We start from the raw sequence: 16,165 nt of genomic DNA, 5'->3' as shown, positions 1-16,165 counted from the left end.
CTGTCAGTAACCACAGTGACTCGCAAATTCTTTCCTAACTTGCATGCTCTAATCAATGCAAACAACTCAGCAACTTGAGCAGATCGTACTCCTCTCAAACAAGATGCTTCCAAAACAGTCGCTACGGTGCACACATCATATGCTGCACTCAAAATCCCTTCTCCAGTTCTTAGGCATGATCCATCCACAAGCATCACATAGTCACTCTCTTTCAGAGGCACGTCTTTTATATCTGGACGCGGTTTGGTGCAAAAATCAAGCACTTCCAAACAATCATGATCAACATCATCTTTCACTTCTGCATTCACAGCATCATGCAGTAATGTCGATGGGTTCACATTAGTGCATCTTACAAGACTCACATTTGTAGCACCCAAAATCACCTTTTCATATTTAGTTAGACGACTATGCGTCATGAACTGAGTTTTACTTCTTGTGTAAAGGATTGCCACATCATGGGGAACAAACACTCTCTTGGATATCACATTACAATTCCTTCACTTTGTTCCAAACGTTTGCACGTAGCAGCTACTGCTTTCAAACATTCAGGCAATGCTACAGCTACTGGATCTAGTACAGCTGAAAAATAAGCAATCGGTCATCTCAATTTTCCATGTCTCTGTACTAACACGGAAAGAACATATCCATCTCTCTCACTGCAATAGAGCTCAAATTATTTTCCATAACAGGTATTCCAAGAGCCGGTGCTTCACACAAGCTGTCTCTCAATAGTTTAAAAGATTTCATCTCTTCTTTATTCACTTCAAGTGGATCTCTCACATCACTCTTTGTCAAATGTACTAATGGTTTTGCAATCAACGAGAAATTGCTGATCCACTGACGACAGTCTCCCACCATTCCAAGCAACATTCTGACTTCTCTCTGTGTCATTGGGGCTCTCATTCCTTTAATGATTTTAATTCTGTCTATTGTTACTCTCCTCAGGCCTTTTTCAATCTTATGACCTAAATATTGTACTTCTTTCTGACAAAACTGCAATTTCGATGGTGATACTTTAAGTCCTCCATTGGCCAAATGATTTAACAATGCAACTGTGTCAACCACACATGCTTCTCGCGTCTTTGATGCCACTAATAGGTCATCGATATATTGAACAAGCAATGAACTTTCTGGCATCTTTAAATCTTCCAGCGATTTCTTTAGGACCTGATTAAATATTGAAGGACTCTCTGTATACCCTTGAGGGATATGACACCATGCCAAAATACGCTCTCCGAACCGGAAAGCAAACATTTGTTGGCTATCAGGGTGGAACGGAATAGAAAAGAAAGCATGACACAAATCAATGACTGCGTACCATTCTGCATCATGGGGAATCTGATATAGAATAACTGAAGGGTTTGGCACAATGGGACAGCAAGGAACAACAATTTTATTCACCTTTCTCAAATCCTGCACTATTCTAAATGTCTCATCTGGCTTTTTCAAACCCATGATCGGTGAATTACATGGACTGCTCATTATCTCTCTTAGAATTCCTTGATCAATCATTCTGTCTATTACAGGCGTAACTGCAACTATTTCTGGTGTCAACTTATACTGAGGAATGTTCGGGTGATTTACTCCTTCTTTTACAGTTATTTTCACAGGATCTACTCTTTTCATTAATCTAACATCTTCTCCTGTGAAATCCCACACTTCTGTTTTCACTGTTCCTTTCAACTCTTGAGGTAATTCTTCTGGATCAAATACAACAAATGCATCAGTAATTTCTGGTTCTAGGTTAGCCATTGTCATTCTATACAGTACATCATCGTCTGGAGTTTCCAAAGCTATACCATCAGGTGTACAAAAGATGGTGCAGTTCATCTTACAAAGTAAGTCCCTTCCTAACAGATTTACAGGACTAGTGTCACACACTACAAAACGATGCATATCAGCAAATTTCCCTATTCTAACCTTTACAGGATCAGTAAGATAAGCTTTTATCTGTTTATTAGAAACTCCAACCACTTGGATTGTCTCACCAGAGAGAGGAAGATTTTTTACTTCAGCTGATCTAACAGTTGAACGAGTAGCACCAGTTTACACTAGGAAAGTAACATTTACTTAATTCACCTTTCTATCCACAAAAGGTCCAGTCTGGTCTATTTCTAGAGTTGCGCCAAGTACGCACTCCTCTTCTTCTCCTAGGCACCGTCGATATCTCTCTTCTGACTCACTTTCATCGCGTTGCAGCCAATACTGCGAAATGGTACCAGCGCGCGGTAGCTTTGTTATCTTTTCTTCGTTACTGTACTTTGTGGATTTAGGTTCTGTGGAAAAGGTGGCTTTGGCACCTGACACTGTTGGGTAACAACCTGCTGCTGTCGCGGCGGTTGGTAACTCACCTCATTCTGCACCTGTGGATTTAATGATGAATTATCACCATTAGCTTTCGGTGGCAATTTACACTCGGATTTCCAATGCCCTAATTTTCCGCAATTATGACATGGTCACTTCTTTTTAGCTTCATCTATGCTAATCGGACCTTATCCTTTTCCGATATTAGGTTTTTGTTTTACATACCCTATTCCACTGGCTTGTTCAATTATCTGGGCTTCTTGTCGCTCCGCTACTTTAACCTGTGCCCACATTGCCTTTTCCTTCAATTTTCGTTGTTTGGCTTCAATTTCATCACTAAAATATTTTGCATGTCGTAACACTTCATCAATTTTCTTATTTTGCCATTCTACAGTATATTGTTTAATCATTTCACTAACTTCAGGCCTAACCCATAAACAAATCTGTAAACAAAATGACTCAAATCTTTTTCACTTAGTTTCTCATCTCCACTGTATTGCTTAAAAGCTAACAGTAACCTCTCGTAATATGCATGCACTGATTCTTTTACCTCTTAATGAGTTCTGTCAATTTTTACCCAATCCATTTCTTTCGGAGGTACTTTATTTTTCAAAAACGTAATTACCTGATCATATTTTTTCATTACTTCTGGATCTGGGTCTCCTGTCTTAGGATCCCTAGGATACTCTTGTGTTGACCAATCTATAGTTATCTTACATTCTGTCCATAAATCTGCAGGTACAATTATATCAAAAAGACCATTCAGATCTATCCCTAACACCTTTGAAAGTTTGACAAACCTGTCTATCTGTCTGTACCTTTCAACTGGTTTTTCTCTCAACCTTGGAAAATCATTAGTAAATGACAAAATATCCTGTCTAGTCCAAGGATCATGTACATATCCTCCTCCAGGAATTTCTCTCATGGGACATTCTGTTACCACTGGCTCCTTTTCTCTCATTGGGAAAGCTAGAGAGGCTTTGTCTGTAGTTTCCTCTCTCCTTCTAAACCATCTACTCTTCCATCGATCCACATCACCCCATTTTCTTAACAATGCAATTAAATCTTTAATTTGGGTTAATCTCCCTGCAGTATTCAAGTTTTCAATATCCTTTTCAGAAAAATCTACTCTGTATTGCTTCTGTAATTACCTTTTTTTTTCAAAATCTATTCCCATTTCGTTCGCTGTCTCTTCTCACTTTTCATGCAACGTCCTTGCTCTCCAAGTAATGCTTTTACATAAAAACATTAATTCCTCATCTTGGTATGCTTTTAATTTCTCAGTTGGAATTGTTCCTACAATTAACTCTTCTAAAGTTACTTTTAATTTTGCCACATCTAAAGGTTGTGGTTCTGTATCCTTTTTCTGCAAATTTCTTAACCAATCACTTAATTCTTCAGATGTAGGTCCTTCAGGGGTTGTCACTTTTCCAATTTTATCTACCATTTTCTCTGCGGTTTTTGTTGCTGATTCTGTTGCCATAGGTGTCTTACTTGCTGGACTCTGATTTACAGTCAAATTTTTAGGGGTACTTAATCCTGATACTCCTGCAATAACCTTCCATTCATTTTCTCCTGAACTACTCCTTTCTTTCTCCTTTTGCATACCGCCATTATATGGGACTGTTAAGCAATGTTCATTATCTTTTTGTTTATCAAAAACTGGTATCACTGGTCCTATAGTTACCGGCACAGTCACTGCTTCCATATTCTTTGTTAATTCCCTAATCTTTTCAGTTAATTCGAGTGTTGTTCTAGCTAATTCAGCAGACTTTTCATTTTCAGATCTTACCGTCTGTGATATTTCTGAATCATTAAATGGATTATTTTTTCCAAAATTATTCGGCATTGGTTCAAACCTGTTCTTTGTTACAGTTTCCTTTGGCGGTGCACTTGGCGTCACCATCGCAGAATCCTGTTGATATGGGGGTAGGTTTTTATAGAACATGTCCTCCAGCACTTCATCCTCTGATTCACTCACTCCATATCTGTAACCCTCTGACTCATTTATTTTTTCCATACATTTTCTACCTCCTGTATCTCCAGTACCTCTCAGAGGAAAAATACCTTCAGTTATGCTCGCATTTCGCCATCTTCTCATTCAGTCATCATGACTTTCTTGACCATAATGTCTACCAAACACGTAATTATACCTTCTACTACTCTGATGCCTTTCCCTTTCATACATCTCTTCTTCCCATTCAGTCAAAGTCTCAAATTGGGTAGGTCTGGGTTTTGGTTCCAATCTCATCAGTACTGTCAGACTAAATGAACCATTTTCGGACACGCTAACACTCCATCACCTTTGGTATACTTTGCCCAATTCTCCAACCAAATGCATGTATGATAACCATATTTCGCCCCCAAAAAAGATGCAGGCGTTTTCGGTGGAGGAAGTATCTGTCCGTCCCTAGTTACAATCGGCTTATCCTTCTTAAATAGGTCTTTTTTTTTTTAATTGTTTTTATTCGTCAACGAACACATATATTGCCGGCCCCTGTAGCCCCAGAGGTATCGGCCCAAGCAACACATTGATCATGACATTGACAATTTTATCATAATAGGATACTTTGAATGCATTTCAGATGAAAACCAACTTCCCCAACTCTCCCTCCCACCTCCCAACTCCCTCCCCCCGACCGCACTGTATTGCACCCAACCAACGACATCATGTATGGAGCATAAGCCGGACACCTCCATGTTCCATCCCTGTGTGTACCCCCCCTTCCGGGGGAAACTAGATGCGCCCCTCCTCCCGTTCCTCCGGAACTGGCTCCAAGGGGAGACCCCTATAGTCTGCCCACCTCTTCCAAATCTTATAGTGTTTACGGGGGCACCCCCTAGCTGCAAAGATGGGAAGCTCCAGGCCCATATTGAAGTCCAAACCCCTCTTCCACACATTCAGCGAGGGGGCAGTCGGTGCTTTCCATGCCCTGGCGATGTCCCTCTTGGCCAGTGTGAGACCCAGCAGCAATAGGTGCCGCTTGTATGTGTTGCCACCAACGTCCTCCATGATATGCAGGAGTGTCAGCTTGGGGTCCGCAGTAAGATCCCACCCCAACACCTCGGATAAATAAGCCAACACCCCTCTCCAAAACCGATACAGTGACCCACAAAGCCACACAGTGTGAAAGAAGGAACCCTCTTCTACAGCGGAGACACTCCGGAGAGGCAATCAATCCCGCCCGCCACAGCCTCCGCTGGGTATAGTAAGCCCTATGCAGATATTTAAATTGCATAAGACGGAGTCGGATAGCTATGGATGCTCCCCGCGGCGAGGCAAGTGCATCCGTCCAGTCCGTCCCATTTCCCTTTGAGCTGCTGGAGCGACGGGGCGCTGTGTATAACTAGCGATCGATATATCTTGGAGATTTTCTTGTCATGGAGGTCCCCCATAAAAAGCTTCGCTTCCACAGGGCTGAAGTCTGCTATGGAGTCTAATCCCACTAGGCTGGGGGAGAGTGCATGGCGCAATTGTAGATATCTATAGAACTACGTCCGGGGCAAGCGGAACTCTTGTTGAAGATCCTGGAAGGACTTCAGAACACACCCACGCACCACATCACCTATGGTGGAGATGCCAATCCGATCCCACCCCTCAAACCCTGCCAGGGCCGCCAACTGCGGTTGCCGCCCATTGTGCCACAGTGGGGTCTCCCGCGTGAGCACGCCCCACCACCCAATGCGCGTCAGCGCCTGACGCCAAAGTTGGAAAACCACTTGCATCACCGGTGGCAACCGCGCCCGACATACAGCTGAATAGAGCAAGGTGTGAAGTGAGTGTGGGGCCATGAGCCACCGCACCACTGCATACGCCGGGTCTCCCCCCCTCCCATACCACCACTCGTTCAGCACCAGCAAGTGGGAGGCATGATAATATGAGAGCAGATCCGACGTTGCCAGACCCCCAGTATATGTTGAAAGGAAGCATGTCCGTAAGGCTACCCGCACCATCCCGCCCTCCCACAAAAACTGCCCCAGAGTCGAGTTCACCCGATGAAACCACTCCGGCGGGATCGTATAAGGGTGATTCTGCAGCTGATACAGGAGGCGGGGAAGAGCCACCATCTTAAAAATCGCAGACCGGCCAAAGATAGTGAGTGGCATGCGAGTCCACAATTTGATGTCCCGACAAACCTGTTCCCACACGGGCACCATGTTTCGCCCCCACGAAATTGCCGGAGTAGGTGATAAGAACACCCCCAGATACTGAAGCCCCCCCTCCGCGATCCGCACCGAGGACGCCCATTCTTGCACCGGAGTCGGACCCCCAAGTACCCACAGCGTGGACTTCCGGGGATTCATAAAGAGACCCGACGTCTCACCGAAGATTTGCATGATCCGGAGCAGCCGGGGCCCCGTACGATCAAGGTTCGTCAGAAAAAAGAGGACATCATCCGCGTAAAGGGCTATCCGATCGGCCAAGCCAATTTTCCACTCAAATCCGGAGATCTGCGCGTCCATTTGCACCCATACCGCCAACGGCTCCATGGCCAGGGCGAACAGATACGGGGACAGGGGACACCCCTGGCGCATCCCACGCCATATGGGGAACGGCAGCGAGGACGCCCCCGCCACCCTAACCGGGACAGGAACTGTGGCCCGAAATTCAAGCGCTGCAGCAGTAGGAACAAATAGCGCCAACTAAGGGAATCAAACGCCCTGTCCATATCTGCCAACAATAGGGCTGTCGGGACCCCCAGTCGCTGCACTTCAGCAATCGCCACATGGGCCCGCCGTATGTTATGTCGCATGGCACGCGAGGACATGAACCCCGCCTGGTCCGGATGGACCAGCGAGGCAATGCATGGCAGGAGGCGATTGGCCAAAGCCTTCGCCAGAAGTTTAGCCTCCACATTGAGGAGGGAAATCGGACGATACGAGGCGTGCTCCTCCGGGGGCCTACCCGGTTTGTGGAACACTACAATCTCAGCATGCCTCCAGTCCCGGGGCAACAACCCACGCTCTCGGGCCTCCTCCACTACCGCCGTATAATGTGGGCCTAATGGTAGAAAGTACTTCTTAAAAAACTCGCTCGGGAACCCGTTCGGGCCCTGAGCCTTGCCCGGGTTCAGGCCACCCAGAGCCTCCCCCAACTCCTCCGCTGTTAGCGGACGATCCAATGCTGTCCATGCCGTTTCGGATAACCCCGTGACCGGGTGATCACTTAGGAATCGCTCCACCGCCGTTGCCGTGAGGCTCTCACAGGGGCTATATAGCCCCGCATAGTAGGTAGTAGGTCCTGAGCATGAAACATCCCCTGGCACAACCTGTGCAGCATTGCACCCGACTTGTCTCCCCTCTGATACACTCGACTCCTAGTGGCTAGCCACACCTGACGTGCCTCGTCAAGCAGCATGGAACCATATGTCTGCTGCGCATAAAGTAACTGCCAACTGTGCACCGCCCATCCCTCCTCCCGGCCCCTACGCTCCAGCTCCAGAACCTCAGCCTCCGCTCGGGCTAGCCCTGCTCGACGCTCATGGCGGGCCGCCGCACAGAAGGAGATATCCGCGCCGCAGAGTGTTGGCTTCAGGGCTTCCCACAACGTATCCACCCCGGACACGGAACCCACATTCCGCGACAAATACTGATCCACCGCCTCAGTCATATGTACTCTATAGTCGTTCTGCTGCAGGTGCCACACCGAGAGTCGCCAACGAAACAACCCCCCCACACCCTCCCATCCGCAAGACCGCAGACACCGGGGAGTGATCTGAGAGCCCGCGCGGTAGGATCTCTGCCGCATCCAACCGAGACACCGTGGCCCCTGATAAGAATATGTAGTCTAGCCGGGAGAAGGAGCCATGCACCGCCGACAAATATTTGTAAGCACTAGCCGCACCATAACACCGCCTCCAGGCATCCACCCATGCCAGGCCACCCACCAGCGCGTGAAGTTTCGTCTGTCCCCCTCCCCCTCTCTCCCGCCCCCTTGACAGCCGGTCCCCATGTAGATCCATCATGTCGTTCCAGTCCCCTCCTATGACCCCCGGGACGTCCGGGATGTCCGCCCAACGCGCCATGAGCTGCTCCGCAAATGACCAGGACAAGGGGGGGGCGTACACACTACCGAACACCACCCGCTCCGATCCAATCCGGCCCGAAACAAAGACATACCTCCCATATGTGTCTGCCCATGTCTGGGAATGTAAAAACGAAACCCGCCTGTGAACCAAGATACCCACACCCCTGGAGCCCTGAACAAACCCTGCATGAAACACCTGTGTGTAGCCGTAGCGTTGTAGGCATAGCACCCTCATCCCCAATAGGTGTGTCTCCTGTAGGAGTAACACGTCCGCCGATGCCCTTTTTGCATACTGCAGGATCGCCCCTCTCTTGATCTTATCAAGGGCACCCGAACATTCCAGCTCAGCACCTTGATTGTAGCTAATCGCCCACTAGTCCCCATGGAGCCGGTCGCCATAGAAAGCATATCCAAAACATAGTGGCCACTCAGGGACTCCGACGTCCGCCCCCGCCCATGCCCAGTACTGTTCTAAGGTGCGGTCAACCCCTAATCTAGAACCCCAACTTCCCAACAGTCCCCCCACCCCCACTTCCCCCACCCCATACCTCACAAACATGGAAGTACCGGTCACGGTGAGAAACTTCCCCAGGCCCAAACCATGAACCTCAGTAGTCCTCAACCAATGGATCCCCAACATGCCCTTCCACCACCACTTCCCAAAGACCCCGCCCGCAACTGGCTATGGCGGTGGTCGCCCCCCACGTCTGTCCCCCGGACCAAAACAGCCCCCTGCATCTAGGAGTGTAGAGCAGCCGGCGGCATGTCTATGACGCGAAGACCAAGAAGACTCGCCCCCAAGGAACCTCCGGACCCTCAATGTCCGGTCGGTGGATGACTTGCCTCCGGGCCAGCCCCCCGCCGGGATCCCCCGGACTTATGCCGGCGGCGGGATCTGGAGCGCCGCTGCTTCTTAGTGATAGTCCCTGCCACCTCATTTTGAGATGAGTCCGATTCGTTACCCGGGGGTGTATGAGGACGCAGCTTCACAGTCTCATCTGTCCATTTAAATACTGCCTCTGGCGATTCGAAGAACAGTGTTCGGTACTCATATACAACCCTCAAGCGCGCTGGATAGAGAAGAGCGTAAGATAAGTGGAGTTTCCGTAACCTGGCCTTGGCCGCTAGGAAGGACTGACTCTGCTGTTGGACCCTGCGTGTATAGTCCGGGAATATAAGTATGCGGGAGTTTTCGAACTGCAGAGGCTCCCTCTCTCTAATCGGCCGGGGACGGGCCCCCACCGGCGGCCTCTGAACCAGAGCCCGGTGCGCCCGCTCCACTACGAAGCAGCGGGACAGAGATTCAGCCGGGAGCCAGCCCTCCAGCCACTGGGAGAGGAAGCGCTCCATGTTGTTCCCCACGCAGCCCTCCGGAAACCCCACAAAGCGCAAGTTATTCCTGCGGGCCCGCCCTTCTGCATCCTCAACCCTGCCTGCCAGGCCCCGCTGGGTGGATTCTAGGATCGCTACCTGCTTCCTCAGCGTCGCAACCTCATCCTCCACGCTCGACACCCTGGTTTCAGTCTCTATGATGCGGGTCACCGAGTTTCGCAGGTCTTGACGCAGCAGCAATACGTCCGAACCCACTGCCCCGATCTTGGCATCCAAAATGTCCCGGGACTGCATTATGGCCGCCAGGAGGGCGGCATTATCCGGCACCGCCCCCGAAGGGCCCCAGGCCACCATCCCCGTCAGGCCCGGACCTGTGAATTTATCGATAGGCCCCTGCTTCACCGCACCATCCACCAGGTTTGTCTCTGGTCATCGTTGTAGATTAATGCTCCAAGGCCGCCTCCGCACAAAGTTCCCCGGGCCTGACTGTAGATCCTCTCTCCCCCTTATGTGGCCACCTCCAGGATAGTGCCCCTGTCACCTGTCCTCCGCCCCACTCCTCCAGGCGAAACCACGTGGCCAGGGGCCCAGCCGGTCCTCAGATACCCAGCCCGCGCCTGAACAGGCCCAGTCTCTGCCAGGTGAAGGGGGGCGGGGGGGCCCTCCGACGCTGCTTCTCCAACTATGGCTCGCGGGGTAGGCACAACGTCCACTACATCTCAGCCGGCCAGGTCAGCCGTGCCCCGTCGCCACCAGGAACCCACAGGCCGCAGCCCATCTCCAGCCGGGCCAGGTGGCCGCCCAGTAGCCCTCACCGCTCCCAACCAGGCACCTCACCCCCCCGCAACCCGAACCGGCCGCCAAACCCCCAGGGACCACCGGCTCATCCAGGGGGGGAGGGGGAAGACCAGCCGCAGCACCCCGGGGACCAGGGCGCCACCTCACCTCAGGGCCGGAACGCGCAGCACACCTCACAGTCTCGCAGGCCCCTCCATGCCGGGTCACCCCAGGCCGCCTCCACTGGATCTCCACGGTCGGGGCCAGGTCGTCACTCCACTGTCAGCCCCACAGCCACGCAGTCTGGCAGCCACCTCAGCAGGGCGCCTCTCCGCTCAGCCGCTTTCAGGCAGGTCCGGCCCGGCTTACTCACTCACTCGAGGCCGCGGTTCCCGGCACTGCTCTAGGCCGCTATCGTCTCTCGGCCTCCCCGCGGCTCACATCGGACCCAGGCCGTCGGGAGCACTTCAATCGCCGCCGCTGCTCGTCCACTGTCTCTGCCTGCTGGCAGGGCACCGCAGCTCCGGGGGCAAGGATAAATTGGCGGACAAACGTTACGGGCGGGCGGGAGCCGGCTTAAGATGCGCCCGCCATCTTGGCTCACCAAGCCACGCCCTTAAATAGGTCTTTGATTTTTCCAAACCATGACTTTTACTCTTTCTCAGGTGGATCGTAATACATCATTTTTATTTTTAAAAGTTCTTAATCAACTAAGCTCTGCAAATCACCTCTTCACGGTTTCTCTGTATTTTGACCAATCCTTGTGCGACTCACACTAACGCACCAATCCGGAGCGTCTACGTCACTCTTGTAATTCTAAAATCCCAGCGCGTCTCACACTAACGCACCAATCAGTGAAAACTTCGTCTTTCTACAGCTGACCAATCCCAGCGCGGTCGTTCTGACGTCAGCCTTCCTACTACTCCTGCTCTTGCTGACCCCTCCTTTACAAAATTTATCGGCAAACTTTTCTTAAGTTTCTCTTGATTCAAAATCTGTTAGTAACAACATAAACACATCTCCATTGCCTGTTTTGCTAAACCAAAGAGATAGCGTTATCCATTTACACAAGAATTCTGTCTTTCCAGTAGGCAGCTCTTACCTCTACCCTACCACAGAATTTTTCCGTTTCGCCGATAAAGTAGCACTTCCCTCTACCTTACCCTTCTAACAAACAAAAGGCAAACCTGTTTCTCTGGGGATAAAACACATGTGGAGACTATGATGCTCCTGAGAATTAAGGCCAGATTTTCAAAAGAAAACCTATTGCTATTCCACTCACGCATATATACAGAGATTTCCCTAACATAACACAATTCCGTGTTATCAAAATTCTTGAAAACAGAAAATGTTCAATTCCATGTGACTTCTCTTGCCACATAAATCCACTCCCTACTTCCCGGAAGCTTCAAATTTTCCGGCTACACTTAACGTAAACAACACTCAACATATATTGTTAATCATAATTCAATAATCACCAAACCAATACAATAGAAACCATCCTCTGCTACCATGAATTACTGATCCAGCTAAGGAGGACAAAATTTACATATTCTCCTTATGTCACAGATTCTTATTCACAACAGCTCATTCATACACTCATTCATTGGTGGGGCCCATAACACCAATATGCTGCTCATTCATACATACTCTCTCGAATCTGTACACAGGAGAAAGGCTGCTGGACCAAGTGGGTACCTTATTACCTATCAGGATTAACTTCTCACTACTTTATGTACACATTTTATACAACTTCGAGAATCCTGACTTTATCATCAAGGCACTCCACTGTTTGGTCGATGGACCAACTATTTGGACTGGTTGATGGTGAATTAGAACCAGCTAAAACACAATTAAAGCCTAGGAAACATTCAATATTTTTCTGTAATTCATTTAAGAACCACAAACTAATTTCTTATTATTTCAATTTTGTTTATCTTAGAGTTAATTAAACTCTTAAATCTTGCATTTATTGTCTACAGCTCATTATTTAATTCTTAGATTTATTAAAGAGAAAAATATAAACATTCAGAAATTACTCTTAGACATAGATTTAAGGAAAATACATTGAATCATTACCAATTGACAGATGACGATAGCTTCAGATCAAATAGGGAGTTATCTGCATTCTCAGATGAAGACTCCCTCGAACAGGCAGTCCAACTCTCATCAAAAGATCAAACCGTCGTGCGAAATACAGGATGCAGCGTAATAAAGTTCAGAATTTTAGCAAAGTCCGAACATCAATCCGGAGCATGGGCCAACTCCACACTCAGACTGATATCATAGAATTTTGGAAACACAAAGAAATAACCCAAAGACAAATGCAGCCACAACTCCAACTCCAATACAGCCACAACCGCAATCCAGCGAAAGAATGAACCAACGAACGAACGCTGCTGCAACCAACCCTTCTATAAACGTAATGACTGATGAGAGGGTTTTATATCCTTTTCCGCCTTACTTCATTTTAGATATGGCAACTTTAGGGGCAGACCAAATGTTCTGATTGGACAGTTCGGGGTTAGCAATAGTTCATTGAATTTTTCCCACTGCAAGCTGGTTCTCCATAGTGACTTTTCACAAAGTTCTCAAATTGTCACTGTCCTTTCAGTTCCCAGGCGAGGAAACAGTAGTTGTATTTTATTCAAGTTAAAAAGGGTCCTACTGACAGGTTCTCTCTTTGTCTCTTCCTTGACTCTCATTTTGTCATCTTCTGGCTTGCGGTCAAGTTCCCAACTCTCTGTCATTGGCAAAGAACACGATGTCAGGTGTTCAAGCTACCTCATGATTTCAAGAGCCATCTGGGCATGCGCAGAAGTCATCGCGTGTGCATGGTAGCATCTGCATCAGAGAACGCCATCTTGGGTACTGCAGCCTAATAGGCCCGAATGTCAACTTAAGCAGAAATAGACATAACAGCAATTAAAATATAGAAAGGAAAGTTCTGATGTTCAAACCCATACTAATCCCAATATGTATTAGTATTTTCCTAGCTGTAACAACATTTAAAGCAATAATACTTACCACTTGATAACTTTTAAGGCACAAACCAATCACAAAGCAACATAAATCATGCAATTTTACTATTTCTCCACAATCTAAGGTTAGTCTGAGGACGGTAGTTAGGTTACTATTTTTGCCATGCAATTCGCATTTTAGTCCCATGTATATTTGTGTTTATCAAGGTGCAAACGTTGATTAGTATTACTTCCACTTAAAACAAGTTATGTAAGTTAATTTTAGTATGATTACATAATTAATTTCATGCAAAGTAGAGGGGGTATACAACATTTTGTTTTACCTGCTCCATCACTGAAAATATTCTTACTTTTAGGAAACTGCTTAAAACTTGGCTATATACTCTTCAGATTCTTGCCTCCTACAGGTATCTCTTTAGTTTTGTCTGTTTTGTTTTACCTTATACATCAGTAAGGTTGTGAAGCGCCAGGACACCCCTGGGTAACAGCTGCACTGTAAAAATGTAGCTAATAATAATAGATATACCAAAGCATACAAATCCTAATTTATTGACATTAGTGACAAAATAATCATATTTTTTGGCCCTTCTTATGGAATGAACCCTCAAGGTTTTTCTGCACCCAACACTCATTCCTCCTTGCAATCCAACATGGAATCCTGCAGTCCCTTCCTGAGCCTGTTTTCATGATCTGCTCTCTCCCTCATTGCACAGTTACCCTTCGCATGTTTAAGTTTTGTCCCATCATCAAGCACTACCCTACAGTATCAGTTTTGATGATATTCTTCTAGTAGTTCCTTTCCTGTGTGAGGCTCCTAGTTTCAGTTGGACCATGTCAGATATGGCGTAGAGCAGTATTCCAGAATTTGTACCAGTCATTTGTGTTGAAAGTGGATGATATCTTGTTCCTTAATGTGTTTATTCTACAAGGTACAGTACATATAGTTAGTTCACATAAAGCCGTATTCCTTTGCTGAAATCCAATTACAGACACAAACCACTTGAGCCCTACCAGGAAGATTTTGTGTCCCTCTCTCTATTTCCTCTGTTGATGTTCCTGGGAGTGAGAGGGTTAGATTTCTCCAGCTGACACCGAGTCTGATTTTGGTAAGTACCATTTGGTATGTTGACCGTGGGAAGGGATTTCTCTCGAGCCAGATAGAGTTGTCTAAACCAAACTGAGTGCGCTGCACTTGGCGTTGACTCGTGCAGAACTAAACAGTTTCTGACTACAATGGAGCGGGGTGAACCGAGGTGAGTGCTTTCAGTTCCCAGTGCCAAAGTGTGCAGACATTAATAATACAATCACTTAACAAGTGTGATGCATCCATGAATAACAAACCACTTGTTGTCAGTGTTACGAAGTCAGCTACTTATAGAACTTTATTTTCTTGTTGCAGGTGGTTGGTTGTGGGGAATGGCGCTCCAAAGAAATCCACAAAATATTTATTGCTCGCATGTTGAGAGTGCGATGCCTGTGAGGTAGGGAGATCCACCCAGCTCCCCCCCCCCCAATATGTGATCTCAGACCACAGAAATATTGCACAAGAAATCCTCTAGAACACGCCCACATGTAAAACATAAATATCAGTCGAAAGTTTATCAGTTGTCTTTTCCTTTTATTCCTTTGTGAACTTTTGTTCAGTTGTGATAATCTTTAGCCACAAAAAGCCAACACGTGTTTCATTGCTCAATGGGAAATGTCCTGTGACTTCCTCAGGGCTAAACAAAGTACAGAAAAACACATTCTATTGTGATATAATACACTATATTTGCATTTCATTTATATCCCAATATCGTGAATTCTGTGTTAAACATCATCTAAGTTAAAAATCTCGGCAGTGTGCAAGTAGTGGAAACCCATGCGCATAGTGTAAAGTGCGTGCAAATTCAGGGCACAAGTACATTTGAAGACTAATTACATAGTCTTAAGAAAATCACTTTCTCATATTTAAACGCATGTCTGTGACAATTCAAACGGTTAATGCATATGATAGTTTTGTCTCCTTTTCAATGACCAATTATGTTCCTACATTGTATTGAAGTGATAATACCTTAATGCAGGTATTGTACCATGTATTACCTCTTCATGTGCCCAATAAGTTAAACTTTCATAATAGTATCCAACTTAAATTTTAAAGCATGATTGTGCGTAATCTTTATACTGCTATAAAGTAATAAGTAAGTATAATAGGATACCTATTTATTCTTTTGAGAGATAATCCTTGTTAGAAATGGGGGTCTCTAGTTGGCAGAGGTAGGTACCTTTGACCAAGTAGGGGCCCTTGCTTCTAGTCAGGGAAAGGGGGGATACACTCCTGAATAACCCTAGGTAGCTTGGCACGAGAAGGCAGGCTTATCTCAGAGGCAGTGTGTAAAGCATTTGTGAACACATACAGTAATACAGTGAAAACACTACAAATGGACACCACACCAGTTTAGAAAAAAAATAACTAATCTTTACTAGACTTAACACAAGGCCAAATGACAAAAATCCACAGTACTGTGATCAAAAATAAGACTTTAGAATGGTAGAAATAGCTTAGTTCAATGTAGATGGTAAATGCAACACTTTACTCTCAAAGTACCTTGGATGTGTCACGCAATACAAAGAAAAGGGTCGCAGGGAAGGTGATGCATCGGTGCCTTGCTTCGGGGGAGCTGATGCATAGGTTCCTTACTGCAGCACAGGGGAGGTGATGCGTCGGTTCCTTTCCGGAGAGGAGGTGATGCGTCAGTTTCTT

The sequence above is a fragment of the Triturus cristatus genome, chromosome 4_1 (assembly GCF_964204655.1).
Source record: "Triturus cristatus chromosome 4_1, aTriCri1.1, whole genome shotgun sequence".
NCBI classification, from domain to species: Eukaryota; Metazoa; Chordata; class Amphibia; order Caudata; family Salamandridae; genus Triturus; species Triturus cristatus.
Note: the sequence above shows the minus strand (reverse complement) of the source record.